At 29.0% G+C, this 8,241-nt stretch overlaps 1 protein-coding gene across 1 annotated transcript in view; it reads right to left on the minus strand.

Moving 5' to 3' along the window:
* Positions 1 to 1,125, minus strand: part of LOC112602037 — a 3,639-nt gene extending 2,514 nt beyond the window's left edge. The window contains exon 1 of the mRNA XM_025349952.1: positions 65 to 1,125. The gene's annotated coding sequence lies outside the window, so the exon portion shown is untranslated. The remainder of the gene's footprint in view (positions 1 to 64) is intronic.
* Positions 1,126 to 8,241: the final 7,116 nt, after the last annotated feature.

Here is an 8,241-nt window from a genome sequence, read left to right on the forward strand (position 1 = left end):
ATGACCTATGGTCAAAGTTTTAAGTGACGAAGTGCGACAGAACGAACTAAGTCGGTGGTATGACCTATGGTCAAAGTTTTAAGTAACGAAGTGCGACAAAACGAACTAAGTCAGTACGAAAAAGGCAAGACCAGAAGTGTAGTAAGTACTAAGTAGCAAATATCGTGGCAAGACCAGAAGTGTAGTAAGTAGTAAATATCGTGCAAGACCAAAAGTGTAGTAAGGACCGTTCAGTATGGGAGCTGAGAAGCAAGTCATAGCTCCTATAGACGTACTTCGTGATGATGCGGCCGATGCGGGTCGCTGGGTGGGTGCGATGAGGAACTGGGAAAAACGTCTTGCAAAAACCGTTACAAAATATTAAAATAGAATGTAAATAAGATAAGTTATTAAATACATAATTGATTATGTATTAATGTATTTATTTTAAACATAGTGCATTAACAAATACTTAACTCTGGTTTTTAACAATTTTAAGTTGGCCAAGTACCTACTTTAAAGGTAATTTTCCAAAATTCTCAATAGTTTTTCCAAAATTTTGGATTAATTGCCAAAATAGGGCAAAAAAGAATGAGTAGATATGTTAAACCTGAGTGATACTTCACTTAAATTTTTACCAATTATTAATTTATCATTGATTTTAAATTTAAATGAATTTTAATATTTATTTACTTAGAAAGGGTTTATCAACAGAAGTGCAAAAGAAGCAATTACTGCAAGTGGCAAAACATTGAAGTACAATTATAATAAAATAACATGTTTATTATAACAGAATTATATAAGTACATAGTACATACCAATTCATCATAGGAATGTTTATCAAAAATGAATTTGATATTACAAAAAATTTTGAAAAATGCTAACAGCTAAAAAAAAAAAAACAGGTTGACAATCTTCATATTTCTTACATTAATGTTACTTTAAAAGGGGCAGCAAAGTTAGGTTTGCTTCCATAACATACATGATACATCATCCTTTAACATGGATCATACCTACTGTTTACGATACCATTGTTTTATCCAAGTACAAAAAATAACCATTGATCAAATAATGAAGTACCTACCTAGGTATGACTGACTTTTCAAAGTAGTTTTGATAAAAGTATTAAAATATACAATAATAAAAAATAATAATAATAATATGTAATATTATTACTCATACCTAGGTAGGTATTATATTTTTGAAGACCAGATATACTTTTTTTTATAGGTCAGTACTTTTTTTTGAGGGATTGTCTTTAATAAATAATAAGTGCTAAGAAAAAGAAATTGTACTCATTTTTTGAAAATACTACCTGCTAATAATACATGGTAATAATTTTTTATAATTTGATTACCTATTCATTTATATTTAATGGTTTCACGCCTAATGCATATTAATACAAGATAATATGAAATGTTATTGAAATTAAATACTTACATAAGAAGCATTTATTATATATTAAATTATTTTTATTATAAAATATAAACACAACTAAAAATGTGATATAATAATAAAATTATAATTTAAAATAATCATTAGTTTTTATAATTAATAATAGAGTGATCAAATAAAAAATAAACAATTTATATAGATATATAGAAATGATAAATGGACAAAATAGATAGAATGATGTACACATTAGTCAATTTTCTCAAGTGACAGGTTCTTATGAAAGAGGAACAATATTTTCAAATGTACTCATCTTGGATTTTTATACCCAGTCATCATAGTTATATTATAAAAATAATTGGTTAAGAGAAATAGGTACACAAGTATTTTTTTATTAATCATGAAAGTATTATGTATACTAATGTACACAATTTAGTACAATAAATATTATAGTTATTATAATTAAATAGGTAAACTTGAGAAGAAACTGCCAATTGTAGGTAGGTAGCAATCTGCCATTTGGTTATAGTACCTATATAATAATACCTGTTACAAGTTAAGTTTATTTCCAATATATAAGAGATACAAGTGTTAATAATTATTTAATATAATTACTAAAATCATCAAAAAAAAAAATAATAATAATAATAATAATTAATAATTATAACTTCAATAATCACTTCACATAATTATGCAACTATTTTTTTTCTAAACATTATATATACCTACCTATCAATATTTGTTATAATTTAAAACAAATAAATAAATAAATAATAGTTTCTTTTATCAATATTTGTGTAGACTGTAGATCAGTTATAACTTATAAGTTATAGCTAGACAACTAAAATTAATTTCATGCAAATCTATTTATTGGATTAACACTACAAATTTCACAAAAATTATCTGTAGTTCTACATTTTTAAATAGTAGAGGAGCTGAATATAATATTTGAAAAACTTTTGAGCTACTACTCTAAATAAATATATATACCAATAATAATAAAAAAAAAAAAAAAAAAACAATTAGTAAAAGTAATCAATGTCTACATAACTAGTATTAATGATTTTTCATATTATAATTAACATTAAAAACTTTCTGTACTTCTTCAAATTTTTAATGGTGGCATTCAATTTTTTAAATTTAAATAGAGTATCTATGCACATCATATTAGTCACATTAAAAATTTAATAAAATAATATCTTGGATATTTATTATTTAGGTACATTAAGAGACATTGTTTACGATATACAATGAAGTATCTACATTAACCAATAAATCAAAACTTCTTAAATGTACTTAATATTAATAATAACAACAAATTTATAATACATCTTTCTACTACAATATTAGAGAAATTAAATAACATTTGAATTTCAGAATTTTATTAAATAGACATGTATCTTTAAAGGTAAAGTTAGATGATAATAAATTAAAGACAACTATCATTACAGCTTTTAACTCATCAATATTTACATTAAAAACAACCTATAAAAAAATAGTTACTGTTTAGTAATTAAGATTGGTAATTACAGTATCAATTATTGGAAAATATACACTTATTCTAATAAGTGAACTAAAAAATTTATAGCAATAATAAAAGACAATGAGTGCTAAAGATCCTTTGATAGATGCGCCAATGGTATTTATAAAATAAACTATAATATTATATTTTATCAAGTATATAGTATATATTATACTATATTATTAAAGTATGATCAATGAATTAAATACAAATAATAAATGATAAAAACCTAACTTTACCGATTAAAAGCTAACTAATCAGGGTGTTAATTTATAGAAGATAAAATTTCTTATTATACATTTATCGAGAAATTGCAATTGGTATGAAATCTATTTCTTATTTATTTATTTATTTGCAGGCGAATAAAGCGGGAATTGGGATTTTATCTAAATTTTGGAGGTTGGCATTGACTTTTTTTTTTTGTTCTTATCAGGTTTGCTGTTATCACTTGTTATCAAAATCGGGAAAACTGTACCCGCCCCGTATGTACGCATGATTATCAGTGAGATGTGATGTGTAGGATGTTCCAGGAGACTGTTCATACACAGAAGGCGAATGAGAAAATTCACGTGTTGAATATGTCGATCCAGGAGAAATATAACTTTCCAGCGATGAACAGGGAGATGAAACAGTATTAATAGTTCTGGGAAAACGACCTTGTGTTTTTGAATCCATTTCCTGGATTAGTGCTTCAAAAACCATGTTATCAATTTTATGTTCCAGTAGTAGACGATTCCGGGGAGATAGTTGACGAAGTTTCTCGGCTAATAGCTGTGCATATAAGTCAGGGCCATCTTTATTTTGCTGTGAATTTGGCTTCTTTACCAAACTTTGCAAAACATCACTTGCTTGTTTCAAGTGTTTGCTTACTAATTGGCTATTATCAACACTTCTTTGTTTTCTCTTCATTAATGGACTTTGTGGGACTGAGAACATATTCCTGTTTTCTTGAGTGTTTTCTCTTCTTACATTTTGAATTCCACTGTCTCCAAGTGAAGAAGCTTCTAAACCATCTTCTTCAAGATTAATATGATCTAAATCTTCTTCGTTTTGAATAAGATCCTCTGTTTCATAAATATTTCCATCAGCAACATCCTAAGAATAACATCATTTTTATTTGAAAATTTAAAAAGGGTGGGTAAGTGGATGTCGCTACGCTGTACACTGTACAGTAGATTACAAGTAGGTCACTGTATAATGGATGGTGTTAAATTTGAATTCAATGATTTAATATCCTTGTATACGAAAAACGATTCTGAGCGGAGACGGTATGTCAGTCTAGGACATTTTAAATTATATTGATATTGTTATTATACGGTTAGGTAAATTCAATCTTTAAATGCTTATTAAAAAAAATTGTGCCTATGTATTTTTAATATTTTTCATTTGCCTTTGGAAAAATATACTAGGAGCCTTCTATTAAATTTTCAAGCTTTCTTAACCAACAAATAAAATTTTATAGATATCTTTAGAAAAAAAACTAAAAAAAAAATGGAAAATGAAAATATCCCTAAACAGTTCAAAATAAATCAAAATATTTTGAAAATGTTATAGTGTATAGAAAATTCAAATATAAACAACCAGTGAAAATTTCAAATATCTACGATCATTTGTTTTAAAGTTACACCAAAAACCAAATTAAATTTTGTGTGAAAATTCCCGTTTTCCCTTAATTTTTCTTTTGTTAATCTTGTCGCTTGTGAAAACTATTGGGAAATTTTAATTTTTGACCCCCCAAAGTACCAAATAGATTCACTCTCCTATCAGAAAAGTTACTATTGAAGAAAATTGAAGCATTTTTACTGTTCTATAAGGTGATGACAGACACAAAAAAAAATTTAAAAAAAAAACAAACATGGTAAAATCAATACATTCATCGCTCCGCTCTGGATCTAAAATTCTATACTATTTAGTATAAAAATTGTTACAGATTTTTAATTTAAATCTTTCTAAAACTAAAAACTTCTATAATTTAATAATAGCTGTTTTTTATTATCTTGTGTTAAGAAAACAGTGATTCAATAATAGGTTCCATTTTATGTGAAGTATAAATATTTGTATTTTACAGCTGCTAAAATCACAGGAAGATTGGAAAACAATAGCAAATGGGTTTCAACGTGATTGGAATTTTCCACATTGTGTAGGAGCAGTTGATGGAAAACATGTACTATTGCAAGCTCCATTTAACAGTGAATCTGAGTTCTTCAACTACAAGAAGTCATTCAGCATTATACTCATAGCATTTGTTAACTCAGAATATTGTTTTACATTTGTTGATGTTGGTGCTCAAGGAAGAATGAACGATGCAGGTGTGTATGCTACCACGAGTGTTTATCGCAAAATAATTCGTAATGAACTTCTCCTTCCACCACCTGAGCCCTTATTAGGACGACTGAAGAAGGTTCTATATGTTTTTATAGACGACGATGCATTTCCCACGAGTAATACTCTTCTAAAACCTTACGGAGGAAATCATCAAAAAGGTAGTTTAGAACGAATTTTCAATTATCGTTTGTGTCGTGCACGTAGAGTTGTAGAAAACGTTTTTGATATTTATGCATGTTTTTCGAGTGTTTAGATCACCTATGTTACTACAACCAGATAAGGCTGCTTTAATATGCATGACATGCTGTTTACTTCATAATTTTCTACGGAGAAGCGCAACATCAAGAAAAATCTATGCCCCAACTGGTATTTTTGATTATGAAGAGGACGGAGAATTGATTCCCGGAACATGGCGCAACAATATTCAAGGGATGACATCTTTCAATCCACTGGTAAAAAAACCTAGAAAACCCTCCGAGGAAGCAAAGGACATTCGGCGAGAGTTTGCAGATTACTGTATGACAAGTGGAGCAGTAGAATGGCAGAATTATATTGATTAGAGATTTATAGTTATTTTTGTTTAGTTAACTTTGCATTTATATTTTTATTAAAGATTTGTAAGGATGAATTCTTAATTAATATTATGAAATATACCCGATAATTATCTATTAAACTTACTTCTGAATTCAGTGAGGGTATCTTCGTTTTTTGGACTCGAATAAACCTATCTATTGCATTATAGGCGAACCAAGACGGATAGTACACATCTTGTGACCCCGATCCAGTAGTCTCTGAATCCACTACTTTCTTCCTCAATGTCCTGTAGGTCGACATCAGTGACTCTTTCTTCTTTTTCAACGCAACAACTGGCATTGTAACACTTAACTCGTTAGCTACTTCAGTCCATGCATCCTGCAGGGTGTTTTTATTCTTATGTCCTGGATAAAGACTGTTCCACAGAACTGGATGTTTCTCATACGCTTCCAGGAATTCAAGCGTTAGTTCATTATTCCACTCCATTTTGTATAATGTAATGTTATAACTATAGAAAGATAGGGTATTTATTTACACACGAAAAAATAAAGAATAAATAAATAAAAGTTGAGATTAAATTTGAATTGTTTATTTGTACTTGAAGAAAAATCTTTTATCATTTAAATCGAAATATATTTTAATATAAAAAAGTGACAATAAATCAGGAGCTTTGTATTGAATTTTCACACTTTTTGGCCCACCAAATAAAACTATATTGATATTTAAAGACAAAAAATGTTCGTCATTTTTAGAGATGTGAGTTTGTATTATACAGTGGTATAAAATTGTATTGTACGAGGTATTATAAACATGTGTAAAATTATTTTATTTTATACAGATGGTATAAAAAAAATAAGGCCTTATTTTTAGTTATTACCACAATTAAAGATACTAATTGAAGGGGTCCGTGCAAGAACGAGATAACTCCATTTTTTTTAGAAAACGAAGTTTATTATCAAGAAAAAAATTACAAGTATATCTGTGCAAGAACGAGTCAACTCCGATCATTCGTATAAGAGATATAAAGTAAATGGAGTTGTTTCGTTCTTGCACGGACCCCTTCAATTTAAAAAAACTATTATCATTTAAAATTATTGTAGCATGTTTACCCATTGCGTACTCATTCTAAAAATATCCATAGCTGCGTAATTTTATCCTTATCGACTATATAAAACTGTATATTGACGTTATTGTATATTCTGACATTATCATATTATAAAATATAAGATATAACTATATAAGAATTAAGTATAGTTCTCTATTTATTTCTATTTAAAAATTAAACATAAAACACAGATACCCTAATACCAGTTCATTTTCATATACCCACAATTATTATATTTTTAAATTGCAACAAAATGACTAAAATAGTTATTCTTTGAATATAATACTTATATATTCTTCTTCTTCTTCTTTGGCTTTTTACAGGCCTTTTAGGCCCATTGCCGCAACAACATACTGTCTCCATTCTTCTCTGTTTTGTGCCGTTTCTTCAGCATTCCTTATTCCCAACATCTTTAGGTCTTCTTTTATTCTATCAACCCATCTCTGTCTAGGACGTCCTCTGGGCCTCTTTGCGTTTGGTTTCCATGCGGTTATTTGTCCGATTAGTCTTTTTGATCTCCATACATGCCCAGCCCATCCTATTCGTGCGCTTTTCAAGATCCCAGTAATATTGGGTTCGTTATATAATTCCTCTAAATTTTTATTGCTACGTATTTCATATTCTCCTTCATTGTTTTTGTTTGGGCCAAATATCTTTCTCAATATCTTTCTCTCAAATACTTCTAACTTTTTTTCATCTGACTTTGTCGTCGCCCAAGTACTGCTTGCATACAAAGCTATTGGTCTGACTATAACTTTATATAATGTTACTTTGGATTTCCTTGATAATAGTTTTGATTTGAACAATGGTAATAGTCCATAGTAGCACCTGTTTGCTGCGATGAGCCGTCTTTTCACTTCTTCGTGGCTATTAGCATCCTCATTAATATCTGCACCTAAGTATTTAAAATTTCCTACCCTTTCAAATGTGTACTCATTTACTTTCAAGGAATCCGATCTGTGGTTTTGTCTAGACACTATCATGTATTTTGTCTTTGTCTCATTAATTTTCAGGCCAATTTTTTTCCCCTCCTTCAGCAATATATCTGTTGTGTACTTTAGGTCGTCAACTGTTTCGGCTAATAGTACTATATCATCCGCGTAAGCGACTGCCGTTAGATGTCGATTGTCTTTTATTTCTATGCCCTTAGCTTGGGATATAACTGTCCTCATAACTGATTCTAGGGCGATGTTGAACAGTGCAGGTGATAAAGCGTCACCTTGTCTAAGGCCAGTCGTTACCTGAAACTCCACTGATAATTCTCCTCCAAAACTAATTTTACTTTTTGAATTATATGTACACGATTTTATTAATCTGGTTAACTTGGCTGGTATTCCTAACGATTCCATGACTTCCCATAGTTTGTCTCTGTTGATTGAGTCAT

Source organism: Melanaphis sacchari, unplaced genomic scaffold (genome assembly GCF_002803265.2).
Source record: "Melanaphis sacchari strain LSU unplaced genomic scaffold, SCAv2.0 Contig813_pilon_pilon, whole genome shotgun sequence".
Lineage (NCBI taxonomy): Eukaryota > Metazoa > Arthropoda > Insecta > Hemiptera > Aphididae > Melanaphis > Melanaphis sacchari.